The sequence below is a fragment of the Penaeus monodon genome, chromosome 30, assembly GCF_015228065.2.
Source record: "Penaeus monodon isolate SGIC_2016 chromosome 30, NSTDA_Pmon_1, whole genome shotgun sequence".
Classification (NCBI taxonomy): Eukaryota; Metazoa; Arthropoda; class Malacostraca; order Decapoda; family Penaeidae; genus Penaeus; species Penaeus monodon.
Genome location: NC_051415.1, coordinates 31,006,894 through 31,007,129, shown reverse-complemented (window position 1 = coordinate 31,007,129; position 236 = coordinate 31,006,894).

The window sequence follows — 236 nt, the reverse complement described above, 5'->3', positions numbered from 1 at the left end:
TTTCTCACCCGGGTTTCCGCGCAAGAGCAAAACACCGGATTCCATATTTTGGGTTTGTCTAACCCGATCCCAAATTTTTCCTTTCACCCAAACTACAAGTCTTCTCCCCATTCTTCCCTCCCCCCCCGACGGCGGTCCAACAGTTTCCCGTCTCTCCCCTGAGCCAAATTTTTTTATTAAAGTCCCCTGGCAATATATAATTTTTTTTGTTTTTAAAATTATGGTGTTGTTGATAA